At 33.4% G+C, this 21,354-nt stretch overlaps 1 long non-coding RNA gene across 1 annotated transcript in view; it reads left to right on the top strand.

The window, feature by feature from the left end:
• Positions 1-19,061, top strand: part of LOC143075113 (uncharacterized) — a 28,537-nt gene extending 9,476 nt beyond the window's left edge. The window contains exons 5-6 of the long non-coding RNA XR_012978231.1: positions 11,971-11,997; positions 14,409-19,061. This is a non-coding gene — a long non-coding RNA (uncharacterized LOC143075113). The remainder of the gene's footprint in view (positions 1-11,970; positions 11,998-14,408) is intronic.
• The last annotated feature ends 2,293 nt before the right edge of the window (positions 19,062-21,354 follow it).

Here is a 21,354-nt window from a genome sequence, read left to right as displayed (position 1 = left end):
TCAATCCCCTTTAATTTAATGTACTTTTATCTTGTAAACCTTCCCGAACCCCACCCCTAAACAATATAGATACTTGTATGAGCGAATCAAATGCAAATAATTTGGTGGAGTCCCCAGTCTCGTCCCACCCCTCCTGTTTGAGAACTTGTAAACGGTCAAGATCCCCACCCCTAAACCATATACATTCATTTATGGGACAATAAAACTAATCAAATGAAATATAGGGGGAGTCCCTAGGGACACCCTACCCCTCCTGTTTGAGAATTTGTAAACGGTCGAGATCCCTACCCCTTAACCATATATATTCCTGTATGGGACAATATAGCAAATCAAATAAAATATTTGGGAGTCCCTGGGGTCACCCCAGCCCCTACTATTTGAGAACTCTCAAATTGTCAAGATCCCCACCCCTAAACCATATGTATTTATGTATGGGACAATATAACAAATCAAATGAAATGTAGGGCGAGTCCTTGGGGTCATCCACCCTCTCCTGTTTGAGAACTTGTAAATGGTTGAGATACCCACACCTAAACCATAGTTATTCCTGTTCATCATTTCAAAAATATTTGTTTGACATACAGGGTCAATCACCTTAGAGTGTCACATATGCATATCTCTTGACAAGACCAAACCAAAATGAACTGGACTTTATCCAATGTCAGGTGACCATGGGAATGACAAATTATTTGGGCTTTGTTTGGGAGACTTCGTAACGGCATCCTGTTACAATTATTTCTTTGTTTATTATAAAATTTTATTGATGCAAAAAAGGAGTCTAGGTTAATTGAATTTACTTTAATTATTTATTGATTAATTTCTGGGCCTTAACTGATTTTCATTTATGGCTAATTTTAAAGAAAACATATAAATCTTTCAAGCAGTGTAAAGCAGTGTAAAGCCCAAGAATGTTTGACCAACTGTTTTATCATCACATGTCTTTTTATTCCAAACTTGGTATGGAGTGACATCATAGACTTGGGGGTGAAGATGGGGTTCATTTACATTGATATATGATGGAAGATTTTGAAAACCTTGATGAAATATTAATTAACTTGCCTTAAGGTAGCACTATACAAAGATTGTATACCTTCAGTTACCTAGTTTTAAAATGCTGTAACTTTCTTTATAATGATTGATAATTCATAAAAGTGGTATTTATGGATAGCTCACAGATTACTCTTTCAAATCAATGCAATTTAGTATTATACAACAATACTACTCTTCCTCTTACTGAGTACTGTAATCATGCTCTACTAAGGTAGCCTTCTTAATTCATAAACTACTCTTACTCTTACTGAGTACTGTAATCATGCTCTACCCAGGTAGCATTTCTTGATCCATAAACTACTCTTCCTCTAACTGAGTACTGTAATCAAGGTAGCTTTTCTAGATTCATGTTCTAGTAAGTTAGCCTTCTGAATTCATAAACTACTCTTTGCCTTACTGAGTACTGTAATCATACTCTACAAAGGTAGCTTTTTTTTTATCCATAAACCACTTTTCCTCTTACTCAGTACTGTAATCATACTCTACCAAGGAAGCATTTCTTGATCAATAAACTACTCTCTGTCTTACTGAGTACTGTAATCATACTCTACCAAGGAAGCATTTCTTGATCAATAAACTACTTACTCTCTGTCTTACTGAGTACTGTTATCATATTCTTCAAAGGTAGCTTTTCTTGATTCATAAACTACTCATACTTTTACTGAGTACTGTAATCATACTCTACCAAGGTAGCTTTTCTTGATCCATAAACTACTCTTTTTCTTACTGAGTACTGTAATCATGCTCTACTAAGGTAGCCTTCTTAATTCATAAACTACTCTCTGTCTTACTGAGTACTGTAATCATGCTCTACTAAGGAAGCTTTTCTTGATTCATAGAATGCTCTTCCTCTAACTGAGTACTGTGAGCATGCTCTACTAAGGTAGCCTTCTTAGTTCATAAACTACTCTTCCTCTTACTGAGTACTGTGATCATGCTCTACCCAGGTAGCATTTCTTGATCAATAAACTACTTACTCTCTGTCTTACTGAGTACTGTTATCATATTCTTCAAAGGTAGCTTTTCTTGATTCATAAACTACTCATACTTTTACTGAGTACTGTAATCATACTCTACCAAGGTAGCTTTTCTTGATCCATAAACTACTCTTCCTCTTACTCAGTTCTGTAATCTTACTCTACCAAGGTAGCTTTTCTTGATTCATAAACTACTCTTTGTCTTACTGAGTACTGTAATCATGCTCTACTAAGGTAGCCTTCTTAATTCACAAACTACTCTCTGTCTTACTGAGTACTGTAATCATGCTCTACTAAGGAAGCTTTTCTTGATTCATAGAATACTCTTCCTCTAACTGAGTACTGTAATCATGCTCTACTAAGGTAGCTTTTCTTGATTAATAGAATACTCTTCCTCTAACTGAGTACTGTGATCATGCTCTACTAAGGTAGCCTTCTTAGTTCATAAACTACTCTTCCTCTTACTGAGTACTGTGATCATGCTCTACCCAGGTAGCCTTTTTGATCCATCAACTACTATTCCTCTAACTGAGTACTGTAATCAAGGTACCTTTTATAGATTCATAAACTACTCCTTGTCTTACTGAGTACTGTAATCATGCTCTGGTAAGTTAGCCTTCTGAATTCATAAACTACTCTTCGCCTTACTGAGTACTGTAATCATGCTCTACCAAGGTAGCATTTATTGATTCATAAACTATTCTTCCTCTTACTGAGTATTGTATTCATGCTCCGCCAAGGTAGCATCTCTTAATTCATAAACTACTCTTCCTCTAACTGAGTACTGTAGTTATGCTCTACCAAGGTAGGTTTTCTTGATCAATACACTACTCTCTGTCTTACTGAGTACTGTAATCATACTCTACCACGGAAGCTTTACTTGATTCATAAACTACTCTTTGTCTTACTGAGTATTGTAATCATACTCTACCAATGTAGCATTTCTTGATCCATACACTACTGTACCTCTTGCTGAGTACTATAATAATGCTGTATTTAGATAGCTTTTCTTGATTCATAGAATACTCTTCCTCTTACTGAGTACTATAATCATACTCTACCAAGGTAGCTATTTTTTATTCATAAACTACTCTTTGTCTTCTGAGTACTGTAATCATTCTCTACCAAGGTGGCATTTCTGAATTCATAAACTACTCTTCCTTTTACTGAGTACTGTAGTTTTGCTCTACCAAGGTAGGGTTTCTTGATCAATAAACTACTCTCTGTCTTACTGAGTACTGTAATCATACTCTACCAAGGAAGCTTTACTTGATTCATAAAATACTCTTTGTCTTACTGAGTATTGTAATCATACTCTACCAGGGTAGCATTTCTTGATCCATAAACTACTGTTCCTCTTGCTGAGTACTATAATAATGCTCTATTTAGGTAGCTTTTCTTGATTCATAGAATACTCTTCCTCTTACTGAGTACTGTAATCATACTCTACCAAGGTAGCATTTATTGATCTATACACTACTATTCCTTTTACTGAGTACTGTAGTTTTGCTCTACCAAGGTAGGTTTTCTTGATCAATAAACTACTCTCTGTCTTACTGAGTACTATAATCATACTCTACCAAGGTAGCTTTTATTTTATCCATAAACTACTCTGCGTTTATTGAGTACTGTTATCTTGCTCTACCAATGTAGCTTTTCTTGATTCATAAACTACTCATACTTTTACTGAGTACTGTAATCATACTCTACCAAAGTAGCTTTTCATGATCTATAAACTACTCTTTTTCTTACTGAGTACTGTAATCATACTCTACCAAGGTAGCATTTCTAGATCAATAAACTACCTCTGTCTTACTGAGTACTATAATCATGCTCTACCAAGGTAGCTTTACTTGATCCATAAACTTCTCTTTGTCTTACTGAGTACTGTAATCGTGCTCTACCAAGGTAGCTTTTATTGATCCATAAACTACTCTGCGTTTATTGAGTACTGTTATCTTGCTCTACCAATGTAGCTTTTCTTGATTCATCAACTACTCTTACTCTTACTGATTACTGTAATCATGCTCTACCAAGCATGCTTTTCGTTATCCATAAACTACTCTTCCTCTTACTGATTACTGTAATCATGCTCTACCAAGCATGCTTTTCGTTATCCATAAACTACTCTTCCTCTTACTGAGTACTGTAATCATGCTATAAAGGTAGCTTTTCTTGATTCATAAACTACTCTTCGTTTTATTGGAGTACTGTTATCATGCTCTACCAAGGTAGCTTTTCTTGATTCATGAACTACTCTTCGTTTTATTGGAGTACTGTTATCATGCTCTACCAAGGTAGCTTTTCTTCATTCATAAACTACTCTCCCTCTTACAAAGTACTGTAATCCTGCTCTACAAAGGTAGCTTTTCTTGATCCATAGACTACTCTTCTTCTTACTGAGTACTGTAATCATACTCTACCAAAGTAGCTTTTCATGATCTATAAACTACTCTTTTGCTTACTTAGTACTGTAATCATGCTCTACCAAGGTAGCATTTCTTGATCCATACACTACTCTTCGTTTTATTGGAGTACTGTAATCATGCTCTACCAAGTTTGCTTTTCTTGATCCATAAACTACTCCTTGTTTTATTGGAGTACTGTTATTATGCTCTACCAAGGTAGCTTTTCTTGATTCATAGAATACTCTTCCTCTAACTGAGTACTGTGATCATGCTCTACTAAGGTAGCCTTCTTAGTTCATAAACTACTCTTCCTCTTACTGAGTACTGTGATCATGCTCTACCCAGGTAGCATTTCTTGATCAATAAACTACTTACTCTCTGTCTTACTGAGTACTGTTATCATATTCCTCAAAGGTAGCTTTTCTTGATTCATAAACTACTCATACTTTTACTGAGTACTGTAATCATACTCTACCAAGGTAGCTTTTCTTGATCCATAAACTACTCTTCCTCTTACTCAGTTCTGTAATCTTACTCTACCAAGGTAGCTTTTCTTGATTCATAAACTACTCTTTGTCTTACTGAGTACTGTAATCATGCTCTATTAAGGTAGCCTTCTTAATTCATAAACTACTCTCTGTCTTACTGAGTACTGTAATCATGCTCTACTAAGGAAGCTTTTCTTGATTCATAGAATACTCTTTCTCTAACTGAGTACTGTAATCATGCTCTACTAAGGTAGCTTTTCTTGATTCATAGAATACTCTTCCTCTAACTGAGTACTGTGATCATGCTCTACTAAGGTAGCCTTCTTAGTTCATAAACTACTCTTCCTCTTACTGAGTACTGTGATCATGCTCTACCCAGGTAGCATTTCTCGATCCATCAACTACTATTCCTCTAACTGAGTACTGTAATCAAGGTAGCTTTTATAGATTCATAAACTACTCCTTGTCTTACTGAGTACTGTAATCATGCTCTGGTAAGTTAGCCTTCTGAATTCATAAACTACTCTTCGCCTTACTGAGTACTGTAATCATGCTCTACCAAGGTAGCATTTATTGATTCATAAACTATTCTTCCTCTTACTGAGTATTGTAATCATGCTCCGCCAAGGTAGCATCTCTTAATTCATAAACTACTCTTCCTCTTACTGAGTACTGTAGTTATGCTCTACCAAGGTAGGTTTTTTTTATCAATACACTACTCTCTGTCTTACTGAGTACTGTAATCATACTCTACCACGGAAGCTTTACTTGATTCATAAACTACTCTTTGTCTTACTGAGTATTGTAATCATACTCTACCAATGTAGCATGTCTTGATCCATACACTACTGTACCTCTTGCTGAGTATTATAATAATGCTGTATTTAGGTAGCTTTTCTTGATTCATAGAATACTCTTCCTCTTACTGAGTACTATAATCATACTCTACCAAGGTAGCTATTTTTTATTCATAAACTACTCTTTGTCTTCTGAGTACTGTAATCATTCTCTACCAAGGTGGCATTTCTGAATTCATAAACTACTCTTCCTTTAACTGAGTACTGTAGTTTTGCTCTACCAAGGTAGGGTTTCTTGATCAATAAACTACTCTCTGTCTTACTGAGTACTGTAATCATACTCTACCAAGGAAGCTTTACTTGATTCATAAAATACTCTTTGTCTTACTGAGTATTGTAATCATACTCTACCAAGGTAGCATTTCTTGATCCATAAACTACTGTTCCTCTTGCTGAGGACTATAATAATCCTCTATTTAGGTAGCTTTTCTTGATTCATAGAATACTCTTCCTCTTACTGAGTACTGTAATCATACTCTACCAAGGTAGCATTTATTGATCCATACACTACTATTCCTTTTACTGAGTACTGTAGTTTTGCTCTACCAAGGTAGGTTTTCTTGATCAATAAACTACTCTCTGTCTTACTGAGTACTGTAATCATACTCTACCAAGGTAGCTTTTATTTTATCCATAAACTACTCTGCGTTTATTGAGTACTGTTATCTTGCTCTACCAATGTAGCTTTTCTTGATTCATAAACTACTCATACTTTTACTGAGTACTGTAATCATACTCTACCAAAGTAGCTTTTCATGATCTATAAACTACTCTTTTTCTTACTGAGTACTATAATCATGCTCTACCAAGGTAGCTTTACTTGATCCATAAACTTCTCTTTGTCTTACTGAGTACTGTAATCGTGCTCTACCAAGGTAGCTTTTATTGATCCATAAACTACTCTGCGTTTATTGAGTACTGTTTTCTTGCTCTACCAATGTAGCTTTTCTTGATTCATCAACTACTCTTACTCTTACTGATTACTGTAATCATGCTCTACCAAGGAAGCTTTTCTTTATCCATAAACTACTCTTCCTCTTACTGAGTACTGTAATCATGCTATAAAGGTAGCTTTTCTTGATTCATAAACTACTCTTCGTTTTATTGGAGTACTGTTATCATGCTCTACCAAGGTAGCTTTTCTTGATTCATGAACTACTCTTCGTTTTATTGGAGTATACTGTTATCATGCTCTACCAAGGTAGCTTTTCTTCATTCATAAACTACTCTCCCTCTTACAAAGTACTGTAATCATGCTCTACAAAGGTAGCTTTTCTTGATCCATAGACTACTCTTCTTCTTACTGAGTACTGTAATCATACTCTACCAAAGTAGCTTTTCATGATCTATAAACTACTCTTTTGCTTACTTAGTACTGTAATCATGCTCTACCAAGGTAGCATTTCTTGATCCATACACTACTCTTCGTTTTATTGGAGTACTGTAATCATGCTCTACCAAGTTTGCTTTTCTTGATCCATAAACTACTCCTTGTTTTATTGGAGTACTGTTATTATGCTCTACCAAGGTAGCTTTTCTTGATCCATAGACTACTCTTCTTCTTACTGAGTACTGTAATCATGCTCTACCAAGGTAGCATTTCTTGATTCATATCTATTCCTCCTCTTACTGAGTATTGTAATCATGCTCTGCCAAGGTAACATTTCTTAATTCATACACTACTCTTCCTCTTACTGAGTACTGTAGTTATGCTCTACCAAGGTAGGTTTTCTTGATCATTAAACTACTCTCTGTCTTACTGAGTACTGTAATCATACTCTACCATGGAAGCTTTACTTGATTCATAAACTACTCTTTGTCTTACTGAGTATTGTAATCTTACTCTACCAATGTAGCATTTCTTGATCCATACACTATTGTACCTCTTGCTGAGTACTATAATAATGCTCTATATAGGTAGCTTTTCTTGATTCATAGAATACTCTTCCTCTTACTGAGTACTATAATCATACTCTACCAAGGTAGCTTTTTTTTATTCATAAACTACTTTTTGTCTTCTGAGTACTGTACTCATACTCTACCAAGGTAGCATTTATTGATCCATACACTACTATTCCTCTTGCTGAGTACTGTTATCATGCTCTATTTAGGTAGCTTTTCTTGATTCATACAATACTCTTCCTCTTACTGAGTACTGTAATCCTACTCTTCCAAGGTTGCCTTCTTAATTCATAAACTACTCTTTTCTTCTGAGTACTGTAATCATTCTCTACCAAGGTGGCATTTCTGAATTCATAAACTACTCTTCCTTTTACTGAGTACTGTAGTTTTGTTCTACCAAGGTAGAGTTTCTTGATCAATAAACTACTCTCTGTCTTACTGAGTACTGTAATCATACTCTACCAAGGTAGCTTTTATTTTATCCATAAACTACTCTGCGTTTATTGAGTACTGTTTTCTTGCTCTACCAAGGTAGCTTTTCTTGATTCATCAACTACTCTTACTCTTACTGATTACTGTAATCATGCTCTACCAAGGAAGCCTTTCTTTATCCTTAAACTACTCTTCCTCTTACTGAGTACTGTAATCATGCTATAAAGGTAGCTTTTCTTGATTCATAAACTACTCATCGTTTTATTGGAGTACTGTTATCATGCTCTACAAGGTAGCTTTTCTTGATTCATAAACTACTCTCCCTCTTACAAAGTACTGTAATCATGCTCTACAAAGGTAGCTTTTCTTGATCCATAGACTACTCTTCTTCTTACTGAGTACTGTAATCATACTCTACCAAAGTAGCTTTTCATGATCAATAAACTACTCTTTTTCTTACTGAGTACTGTAATCATGCTCTACCAAGGTGGCATTTCTTGATCCATAAACTACTCTTCGTTTTATTGGAGTACTGTTATTATGCTCTACCAAGGTAGCATTTATTGATTCATAAACTATTCTTCCTCTTACTGAGTATTGTAATCATGCTCTGCCAAGGTAGCATCTCTTAATTCATAAACTACTCTTCCTCTTACTGAGTACTGTAGTTATGCTCTACCAAGGTAGGTTTTCTTGATCAATAAACTACTCTCTGTCTTACTGAGTACTGTAATCATACTCTACCACGGAAGCTTTAATTGATTCATAAACTACTCTTTGTCTTACTGAGTATTGTAATCATACTCTACCAATGTAGCATTTCTTGATCCATACACTACTGTACCTCTTGCTGAGTACTATAATAATGCTCTATTTAGGTAACTTTTCTTGATTCATAGAATACTCTTCCTCTTACTGAGTACTATAATCCTACTCTACCAAGGTAGCTATTTTTTATTCATAAACTACTCTTTGTCTTCTGAGTACTGTACTCATACTCTACCAAGGTAGCATTTATTGATCCATACACTACTATTCCTCTTGCTGAGTACTGTTATCATGCTCTATTTAGGCAGCTTTTCTTGAGTCATAGAATACTCTTCCTCTTACTGAGTACTGTAATCCTACTCTTCCAAGGTTGCCTTCTTAATTCATAAACTACTCTTTTCTTCTGAGTACTGTAATCATTCTCTACCAAGGTGGCATTTCTGAATTCATAAACTACTCTTCCTTTTACTGAGTACTGTAGTTTTGCTCTACCAAGAAAGGGTTTCTTGATCAATAAACTACTCTCTGTCTTACTGAGTACTGTAATCATACTCTACCAAGGAAGCTTTACTTGATTCATAAACTACTCTTTGTCTTACTGAGTATTGTAATCATACTCTACCAAGGTAGCATTTCTTGATCCATAAACTACTGTTCCTCTTGATGAGTACTATAATAATGCTCTATTTAGGTAGCTTTTCTTGATTCATAGAAAACTCTTCCTTTTACTGAGTACTGTAATCATACTCTACCAAGGTAGCTATTTTTTATTCATAAACTACTCTTTGTTTTCTGAGTACTGTACTCATAATTTACCAAGGTAGCATTTATTGATCGACACACTTCTATTCCTCTTGCTGAGTACTGTTATCATGCTCTATTTAGGTAGCTTTTCTTGATTCATAGAATACTCTTCCTCTTACTGAGTACTGTAATCCTACTCTACCAAGGTTGACTTCTTAATTTATAAACTACTCGTTTCTTCTGAGTACTGTAATCATTCTCTACCAAGGTGGCATTTCTGAATTCATAAACTACTCTTCCTCTTACAGAGTACTGTAGTTTTGCTCTACCAAGGTAGGTTTTCTTGATCAATGAACTACTCTCTGTCTTACTGAGTACTGTAATCATACTCTACCAAGGAAGCTTTACTTGATTCATAAACTACTCTTTGTCTTACTGAGTATTGTAATCATACTCTACCAAGGTAGCATTTCTTGATCCATAAACTACTGTTCCTCTTGCTGAGTACTATAATAATGCTCTATTTAGGTAGCTTTTCTTGATTCATAGAATACTCTTCCTCTTACTGAGTACTGTAATCATACTCTACCAAGGTAGCCTTCTTAATTCATAAACTACTCTTTGTCCTACTGAGTACTGCAATCATGCTCTACCAAGGTAGCTTTTCTTGATTCATAAACTTCTTATTGTCTTACTGAGTACTGTAATCGTGCTCTACCAAGGTATCTTTTATTGATCCATAAACTACTCTGCGTTTATTGAGGACTGTTATCATGCTCTACCAAGGTAGCTTTTCTTGATTCATCAACTACTCTTACTCTTACTGATTACTGTAATCATGCTCTACCAAGGAAGTTTTTCTTGATCCATAAACTACTCTTCCTCTTACTGAGTACTGTAATCATGATCTACCAAGGTAGCATTTCTTATTCATAAACTACTCTTCGTTTCATTGGAGTTCTGTTATCATGCTCTACCAAGGTAGCTTTTCTTGATTCATAAACTACTCTTCCTCTTACTGAGTACTGTAATCATACTCTACCAAGGTAGCTTTTCTTGATCCATAAACTACTCTTCCCCTTACAAAATACTGTAACCATGCTCTTCAAAGGTAGCTTTTCTTGATTCATAAACTACTCTTCCTCTTACTGAGTACTGTAATCATACTCTACCAAGGTAGCTTTTCTTGATTCATAAACTACTTTTCCCCTTACAAAGTACTGTAACCATGCTCTTCAAAGGTAGCTTTTCTTGATCCATAAACTACTCTTCGTTTTATTGGAGTACTGTTATTATGCTCTACCAAGGTAGCTTTTCTTGATCCATAGACTACTCTTCTTCTTACTGAATACTGTAATCATGCTTTACCAAGGTAGCATTTCTTTATTCATAAACTATTCTTCTTCTTACTGAGTATTGTAATCATGCTCTACCAAGGTAGCATTTCTTAATTCATAAACTACTCTTCCTCTTACTGAGTACTGTAATCATACTCTACCAAGGTAGCTTTTCTTGATTCATAAACTACTCTTTGTCTTCTGAGTACTGTAATCATACTCTACCAAGGTAGCATTTATTGATCCATACACTACTATTCCTCTTGCTGAGTACTGTTATCATGTTCTACTTAGGTAGCTTTTATTGATTCATAAACTACTCTTCCTCTTACTGAGTACTGTAATCGTGCTCTACCAAGGTAGCTTTTCTTGATTCATAAACTACTCTCTGTCTTACTGAGTACTGTAATCATGCTCTACCAAGGTAGCTTTTCTTTATCCATAATTTTCTGTTTGTCTTACTGGGTACTGTTATCGTGCTCTACTAAGGTAGCTTTTCTTGATTCATTGGCATGATTACTGTTATGATTTTCAATTAGTTACACACAAAGATGCAAGTATTAATTGGGAACAAAGCAAGTCTAAATCGACTATGTTTTTATTTCTATATTGTACCAACTATTATGCTCATTCAATTATCATGCTTTATCAAGATTGGATTATCCTCTTGTAGAATACAGTATTAATTTTCTATCAGGAATGACAATGTACTTGAACCAGCATTTTCAACAGCAAAGCTTTGAAATGATACCATTAAACAATCCTGAAGCAAGTTGTAGTACAGAAGAGAAAAGAACATCCAAATTTTTGAAATTTATCTGATAACATGTTTATATCGTTATTTTAAAGCAGTAGGTGAATGCCTCTGGTATTAATTTATGTAAGTTAATATCCTTTACATGAATATCCTTTAAAAAGAACAAAATGAAAATAGCTTTCAAACTGCCTATTATTCTATACCATGTAGGAAATACATAGTCCAATGTTTGATTGTTTTCTATTTTCAGGCCAAAGTAAGCAAAGAAGACTTGAGGGTAATTATTAACTGTTAGTTAATTCATAAAGTTCTTTGAGAAAAGTACAATAACAAAAATACTTAACTCCAATGAAAATTCAACTCAAATGATGGAAAAGTGAACTGCCTGTTTAAGCAGTTCATTGGTAGTTTCATAGCATTATCTTATAATTTTAACTGTTTTAAAGCAGTACAAAGCAGTTTTGATTTAGGCAGTTTGAAACTAAACCTTGAAGATTTTTGTTTTTGATAATTATTACATGTTGTTTTGGTTTTTTTAACAGCTACTACTAGTGCTAGTATAACGAATAATGCATAAGATCATGACTATATAAGTATTTCCTTAGCAGTTATTTCCAAGTTTTGTATGAATAAAAAAAGCTAAATAACTGCCTAAAACAGCTAAGGAACTGCTTTGAACTGCCAGAATAACTGTGAAGGTATAGAAAAACTGCTAATTTTTAGTTCCATACTGAAGTCGAAAGGGACTAAAGGTTTGCACTCTGTCCGTCTGTCTGTCTGTCTGTCTGTCCATCCGTCAGTCTGGCACATCAGTTGTCCAGGCTGTTGTTCTTCATGCTTAAAGATATTGATTTAATATTTGGTGTATTGTTTTTTCATGACAAGTTACAAGTCAAGTTGAATTGTCAGGAGTTTAGCTTTTCTCCTTGTTCAGTGAAAGCTCTTTCCCTAAAATTAAATTTTTGATGAAATACTTATTAATTACCAGATTTCTGTTCAAAGGGAGATAACTTATATTTTTAAATATTTTGTTTGAGATTTTTTGCAGAGTTATAATCCTTTGACTTAGAAAATTCACTTAGATAATCAGTTTTACAACCTTTTTTTTTTTTTTTTTTTTTCTTATTGATATTAAATTGGTTATTAGTATATAATTTCGTCATGACACGTTACAGATCAAGTTAGAATTTTGTTCCGGTCTGATGATTTTCTGCAGACTAGTCACTTTGCCTTTAGACATAGAAAATTCACTTAAATAATCAGTTTTCAACAATTTTTTTCGTCATGCTTGTCAAAATCAAGTTCGAATTTCGTTCCATTACAATGAATTTTTAACCGGTGGGGGACTTTATATTGCCATGCAATACTCACAGAACGCTTGTTGTATATGACGTAATTGTTAATTTTGGAAGGTTAACAACTGCCAAGCATCAGAAACTGCTAAATCTCTGAACTAGGAAGGCTAAATAACTGTCAAGAAATTGCCTTTAACTTTTACTTGTGTTAGGGTACAAAAGACAGCAGTCAACATTGTGTTATTATCTATAAAAAAGAACAAACTACGTCAACAAAGAAAAAAAATAGCATGTCAACACGATAAAACACAGCACATAAAACATTTTCTCTCGATCGTTATTTCTCTTAATAATTGATCATAATCTACTAGATATAAATATCGCCTTAATTAACTGAAGTTGGCTATTCTTCAAGGTTATCTTTCAAGGTAAACATAAAATATGTAGCATATAGGTGTACAACCATAAGACTAGTTCGCATTCTTCGATCAAGATATTACCATAACCTTTAAAAACTTTATTGACTTTCATCTAATTGGAGAATAATTGCTTGTAATTAGTAGAAGAAATCACAGACTGTCTGTCCATTCGTCAAATCAATTTTCCACACTTTTATGGCATGCTTGAAGATATTGATTTGATATTTGGTGTATTTTTTATGACAAAATACAGATCAAGTTAGAATTTTGTTCCGGTCTGATGATTTTGTGCATGGCAATGTTCCTTGGACTTATATAATCAGTTTTCATCTATTTGTTGTCGTCCTGCTGGAGGATAATACATTGAAAATTAGTATAAATGTACATCATAACAAAGTAAAGATCAAGGTAAAATTTATTAAAAAATAATGAATTTTTAACCGGTAGGGGACTATGTATTACCATGCAATACTCACAGAATATTTTTTATCATGTACTATCACCATCAAGGGGAATTTTATAGTTTTGCTAATTTTACAAATATAATTTAGTTATAAAGATATCATCCCAAAATCTGATTTTTAAAACCGAAAATAAGAACAAACTCTCTTGAAACTGGTTTGGCAGAAAGTTGTGTTTCTAATAAAGTTTGGTCTTGGAACATTCTCCCGCCTGGCCCTTGAACAGGGGATTAAAACTGGTTTTATAACTAGCTAATCCTCTCACTTGCACGACAGTCGCTGAAAATTCCACCATTTCGACCCAACATGCGAACAAAAAAGCCAGACAAAACAGCTAAAAATGTCAAAAATAGGGACACAACAGTCAACATTATGTTATAATCTTTAACACTATAAAAACAAACAAATATATCAAGAAAGAAAAAAAAAGATTTAAACTGATTTCTGTTACATTCTAACATTGAAATACATATTCATATAAAAAATATCTACGGTATTTGAATATATTTTTAGGAGATACAAAAGCCCTTATTGAAGAGGATTTAAGAGAGGATACATTTGTGTCGACTGAGGTGGTGACAGACAGCTTATCATTGTTAAAACAGGATGGCGTCTTGTTAATAACAGGACATGCAGGCACGGGGAAAAGTCGGACTGGTCGCCATGTCCTGCATATGTTTTGCTCTGGAGATACTTCATTCAAATGTATAAAGCTAAATAGATTGAATGAATGGGAAGATATGGTCAGTAGAGAAGACAATGTTGTGGTTTTACTTGATGACATTTTTGGTGAAACAAACTGTATTTATAATAAAGAGAAGGACACACCAATTCTTGACAAAGTTTATGCATATGTATGTAAAGGTAATATTAAAGTTATTATAACAATAAGAAATACAGTCAAATGCCAGTGCCAAGAAGTGTTTGACAGTCATAGATTATTCCAATTTAATTTTATTGATCTTAGTTCAGACAGATATTTACTAAGCCAGTTGGATAAAAATAATATTCTCACAAAGTATATGAAGACTGTTCGTCAAGCAGTACATGATAGCAGAACAGGGTATGTAGACAGTAATGGTGACACGATTTTAAAATGGGAAGAAGAGATTGATATATTACAGTGTAATCCAGTCAAAGGGTTTCCTCTATTAGTGTATCAGTTCGTTCATAATGACAAACATTTTCATCTTGGAAGCAAATTTTTCGATAGTCCAACAGAAGCCATATTAGAAGACTTAAGGACACTAAGACGTAAAGGTACAATTCACAGCAATGAACAAGCGGAGTTTATGCTACAGTATGCAGTTATGGTCTACACAGCAATAAATGGTAATTGTATTTACCCTAATGATAACTCGTGCGTATTAGAGGTTTCAAAAATAATTGATGCAATCTATGGAGAGACTATAAAACTGAAAAAGGTCCACGTGGCAGATGCAGTTAAGGAACTCAAAGGAAGTTATTTAATAAATATCCCAAGCCAAAGGTCTTACAAATTACATCACCCAACACTACAGGAGAGTGTCATCATATCTTTTGCCCTGATTGACGAAGAAAATATAAACAAGATCATACCTTTAATCAGCTGGTCATTTTTCCTTAAGATGCTAAAACCAGAATCATATACAGAAAAAGAGGGAGAGGTAGTATTGAGAATTCCAACTAACAGTTATAAACTATTGGCCGATAGATTAGCAGAGTTTTACATGGCAAATATTACATGTCTATTTTTTAGTAACTTAGGTAATACTGAAATATTTCAACACGACTATAGTCTCCTACTACCTTATTTATTAGAGGCTTTAGAAAAGATAGATAAGAGAGATAAACATACTGAAAATATAATCAGAAACAAGGACATGAATAGGTTTGCTAGTTATTTTCAACACATGAAGAGCAAAGAATGTTTTTTTGCTCACTTACTTGACACTTTAGCCATATCAAAAAGTCATGAAGATGTGTATTGTTTTGTATTGAATACATTCAACCAAATAATCAAAACCAGCAAGGACTATTACACCATTTGTTACATGAAATTTGCATTGATTTCTTCTTTATATGCGGTCTGTTTTACTAAAGATATCAGAAGTGTTAAAGCCACATTGAGCATAGTTGAAGAAAACAAAATACCTGTTTTGCTTGATCAAGGTGTTATACTAACCGAAATACCAAACATAATTACCATGTCTAAGGTAGAAGATGGTTGTACAACGTGTGTTTTTCTTACATTATGTATATGGAATGCATATGAAGTATTCAATATACCAGTGTTGGAGTTCTTTTTTTCAAAATACATTCAAACTCCTTTTGATATCAATTCATTTTTTAAGTTGATGTATAGGGATAAATGGATAAGAAGAGTGATTTGTCATAAAAGCATATACGGGAGAACGCCATTATTATATTATAAACCACTTAAATGGCTGATAGAAAGATTTGCAGACCAGGAATTAACTGATGTTGACTGTATCTTAGAAGTTGCTTTCAAATACCAGATGTTTGATACAGTGGAATATCTAATATCCAAATATAAATCAAATGGTACTGTTTGCTGTTTTCTATCATTTTTGAAAAATAATATTGATAAAGTAAACTGGAATGTGAGTAAAGAACCCTATATCAAAGAACTGCTAAATTTTCTCTTTACTAAGAATGACATTACTTCAAAAGAACTGATTGTTGTTGTTACTTTAGTTTTACAGAAACATCATGTTCCTGATTATATATTTGAAGCTTTCCTACCAGTTTGCTTGAATAATACAGCGATATTGACGTTGGCGTCCGAGAACGGACAGTTCTATGTTGTAAATCAAATATTGGAAAACAGCCACTTTGAAATTCAAATAGACATCCAGTCAGTTGTTATTTCAGCATGTATGAAAACAGTCAGAAGAGACACATGGCCTACATTAGAGCAAAATGATTTACGAGATATTGAGTTGGAGAAGTTAAAAATAGTAAAATACATTATTGGAAAATTTGGATTTGATCGGTTGGATATTAAAGCTGCATGTCAACAGGCTTATGATGCTAGAATGTTCAAAATTGTAGAATGGTTTGTTCTAAACATTAATATGTCTCTGTTGGATGTGTATAGCATTATTGATTCAGCTTTAAAGTATTCACAACAAGATATATTAGAATGCATACTGGAAAAGATTGAAATAACACGTTTGGATAAAAGGAAAATTTTGAAATCTGTAGCTAAGCACTATACTGGAAAATGTTCTTCTATAATATTGAAAATAGTAAGCATTATCTGGAATAGTACAGTGAAAAAAGAAGAGTTGAAAATGCAGCAAATAGTAGATACTGCTTATGAACAAAAATGTTTAGGGTTATTAAAATGCATGTATAATGCATGTAATTCTAACATATCTATAGATGGAAGGACATTATTTATGTTAGCCTGTGAAGATAAAAGGGGAGATCAGACGATTTTGAACATTAATGATTCTTTCTCCACGTGTAATCCCCAATTTGAAAGTATGGTAACATGGATTCTTGACCATTTTCAAATAGACCTTTTGGATCTGAAATTAGGTGTGTTTATGTTACTAAATCAGTCCCGGTTGCATAGCCAACACCATGCCTTGTGTAATTTAGTAGTTTTTATACTTGAAAAATACTTAAATTCCATTAGTACAGAAGATATTGAAGTAATGATGAAAATATCTCTAGAACATAAATATTATGATCTTGTGAACTGGTTTCTGGAAAATAAAAACTATTGTTTATTTAATAAACAACTAATTCTGAATAAAGCATGTGTATATGCTGAGATCCAAACCGTGAAGATTTTACGTCAATATTTCTTTGCTTTGGACATGACCCAAGCTATGGTGTTTGCTTGTAATTTGGAATGTCCATACTCTAATAGATATAATGGTTACTATCATTCATTGAAAGGTTTTAAGGATGATCAAACTTGGTTGAGTCTATTATGGAGCGAAATTGATCACGATTCCGTTGATATTGGTATATTAATGAGAACTGTATGTAAGGCGAAAGAAGTCAGTGACGATGTAATGACATGGGTTCTTCTTAATCTTCCCCAAGAACAAATTCCTATCAAAGATGTGTTAATGAGTTGTTGTCAACAGAGAAAAATTAATCATGTGAAGTATATATTTCATACATTTACAAATGAACAGCTTGACATCAATCGAGCGTTCTTTCATGCATGTGGAAAGCAAACTTCAACACTTTTCAGCCGTGAGACAGTTGAACATGATGACATAATGCTTGTAAATTATTTATTTAAAAAGTTTCATGACAAAGCAGATAGTTTATCTGTGGTTCTAAGTGCATTACTAGAGAAAAAGAAGTATGTTGTTATACCATACTTTCTCGAAGAAGGACTTTGTGAGGACAATAATTTGAGGAATCTAATAAAAAACGCATGTCATCGTGGGCATGTAAAACTGGTGCAGTGGATTTTAGAAAATGTTGACCATGAAGAGCTTGATATTATATCTGCATTTAATGAGGCTTATGGTGCTATAAAGCATTCTAAACGCAATTCATTTAAGAAACAGTGTGTCATGTGTTTATCTTTAATGTGGCACTATATACGGGAAGAAGACAGGATTGAAATAGCCACTTTATTAAAAGGCGTGACACCAGAAATGTCTGCTTCATATTCAGATTCGGATTGTGATTCAAATGCGGAATTATATGCATTTATGGATATATGTTTTGAAGAAGATTCGGATGATTGCCTTGACATACTTGGGACCTGGTTACTATATAATAGGAACATAAACCGGAGATTGATTTGTCAATCCGACAGTGCAATGTAAAATATTAAAAATAAGCACGTCAGAAACAGCATGTATTTGATGGTCGTAGTAAAAGCAATCAAAGGAGTACTGTTGTTGGAGAGTTTCCGCCGTCAAAAAACGATTGTTGCGGTCGCAAATGCTGTTTCACTAGCGACCCGTATCGGATGCAGTAAATCGGATATGTGGGACCGTCGAATCAGAATTTTTTGCTGCAACTCAACGACAGTACTGCTATTCTTATTACAACGTACAGTTGGGTGCAGACCAAGCATTACATAAAGTAAACGCAAGTTAACGCCGCGTGCACATATTTCGTTAGTTAACTTCAAATCTCCCGTTTACTAGTAAACGCACGTTTACTATAATTACGTTAACGTGGCTGAAATGGAAATTTCTAATGTCTACCTTCAAGTTAGTAAACGGGCGTTTACTATGTGTCCGTTTAGTCAGTAGTAAACGGGCGTTTACTTTAGAATTCTTCAAATTTATTTTTACGTGCACTTAAAAGTAAACGGGCGTTTAGTACAGATTTTACAAGTATATTTTTACGTGCACTTGAAAGTAAACGCACGTTTACTTTTCGCGTTAACTGATTGGGTAAATTTAGAAATAAACTTCAAGTTCATTTTCACATTTATTTTATAAAAACGACCTTTAGTCTTAATATTTTACGTATATGTGTTTCAAACCAGAACAATTCAAAAACTCTTTTAATTCGAAATATTAAATTACACAAAATCACTTTCATTAAGTCCATTAACTTTACTGATAGGCAGATTTTCTATATTTTTCTTCCAAAAGTTACATGTGCAAATATCGATACGAAAAGAAAGGTTATCCGAGACATCGGGAGAATATTTCAATATTTTGGGATATAAACATCATGGTTTTTATTGTTTCGTTCCCCATTCATAATTGTCTCTTCGAATTCCTACTATAACTCGGGGTATTTAAAACCATTATTTTTAATCGAAATTCACCTTGTTTGCCTTGGATTTACATGATAAGATTCTGTTTTGACAAATGATAAAAAAAAAGACGTAAATTGTACAGTGTATTGAAAGGGATATCGATAAAGGGTAATATAAGTATGTACATTTGTACCGGTCATCTCGTCAATTTAAATGTTCAAATATTGCTATCTTTACATGGATATAATAAACTAATTTACTATGCAGCTATATATAGTGCTAATATGGTCTGTTTTGGTTAAAATTCGAGTCAGTCTGAGGTTAGAAAAACTACTAAAATTTGTTTCAATATTCAATATTTTGAATAAAAAAAGGACATGCTGGCACTCTAAATTGATGCGAACAAAATTTTTTATTCATAATATTCAAATATTGCTACCTATTTTATTATACAATCAATCATTACATAAAAATATAACTCATTTACTATGCGGCTATATAGATTTAAAAACTAGAATGCTTATATGGTCAGTTTTGGTTGTTGCGAACAAATAATTTTATTATATGAGTCAGTCTGAGGTATGAAAACTACTGAATTTTGTTTACGATTCAATATTTTGAATAAAAAAGTACATGCTGGCATTCTAAATTGATGCGAACAAAATTTTTTATTCATAATATTCAAATATTGCTACCTATTTTATTATACAATCAATCATTACATGAAAATATAACTCATTTACTATGCGGCTATATAGATTTAAATACTAGAATGCTTATATGGTCAGTTTTGGTTGTTGCGAACAAATAATTTTATTATATGAGTCAGTCTGAGGTATGAAAACTACTGAATTTTGTTTACGATTCAATATTTTGAATAAAAAAGTACATGCTGGCACTCTAAATTGATGCGAACAAAATTTTTTAGTCATAATATTCAAATATTGCTACCTATTTTCTTATACAATCAATCCTTACATGAAAATATAACTCATTTACTATGCAGCTATATAGATTTACATAATAGAATGCTTATATGGTCCGTTTGGTTGTTGCGGACAAAAAATTTTATTATATGAGTCAGTCTGAGGTATGAAAACTACTGAAGTTTGTTTATGATTCAATATTTTGAATAAAAAAAGGACATGCTGGCCCTTTAAATTGATGCGAACAAAATTTTTTCATTCATAATTTTCAAATATTGCTACCTATCTTATTATACAATCAATCATTACATGAAAATATAACTCATTTACTATGCGGCTATATAGATTTACATAATTAAATGCTTATATAGTCAGTTTTGGTTGTTGCGGACAAATTATTTTATTATATGAGTCAGTCTGAGGTATGAAAACTACTGAATTTTGTTTACGATTCAATATTTTGAATAATAGTTATCAAAAGTACCAGGATTATAATTTTATACGCCAGACGCGCGTTTCGTCTACATAAGACTCATCAGTGACGCTCAGATCAAAATAGTTAAAAAGCCAAACAAATACAAATTTGAAGAGCATAGAGGACCCAAAATTCCAAAAAGTTGTGCCAAATACGGCTAAGGTAATCTACTCCTGGGGTAAGAAAATCCTTAGTTTTTCGAAAAATTCAAAGTTTTATAAACAGAAAATTTATAATATGACCATATAATTGATATTCATGTCAACACCGAAGTGCTGACTACTGGAATAAACAAGAGGCTCTCAAGAGCCTGAATCGCTCACCTGATAAACAATGCCTTCGGCCATGTTTTTTGATGAA

The sequence above is a fragment of the Mytilus galloprovincialis genome, chromosome 5 (assembly GCF_965363235.1).
Source record: "Mytilus galloprovincialis chromosome 5, xbMytGall1.hap1.1, whole genome shotgun sequence".
NCBI lineage: Eukaryota > Metazoa > Mollusca > Bivalvia > Mytilida > Mytilidae > Mytilus > Mytilus galloprovincialis.
This window is presented reverse-complemented; position numbering and strand designations above follow the sequence as displayed.